This window comes from Penaeus monodon, chromosome 24, assembly GCF_015228065.2.
Source record: "Penaeus monodon isolate SGIC_2016 chromosome 24, NSTDA_Pmon_1, whole genome shotgun sequence".
NCBI classification, from domain to species: Eukaryota; Metazoa; Arthropoda; class Malacostraca; order Decapoda; family Penaeidae; genus Penaeus; species Penaeus monodon.
In genome coordinates this window covers 197,543-197,790 of record NC_051409.1, presented here as the reverse complement: position 1 = coordinate 197,790, position 248 = coordinate 197,543, and positions in this window count along the sequence as shown.

Genomic DNA, 248 nt, shown 5'->3' with positions numbered 1-248 from the left:
TTGGTGTATCTCACGGATACGTACGATATGTTTTCCCAAGTTCCAAAGGACAACAGCATGTCTGGCAGCGCCGTACAATTTTTGAAGTTCATTTTCTTGACTAATTATAACTCGCTAAAGACCACCTGCGCAGCCTATTCTATTTACTCATATATTTTAGTATTAATAGTTACATTTCCAATAACAGTTCATTTGTTTATGATGTAATTCGTATAAGAATATTGTACTGAGCAAGAAGGGGAGAGGGT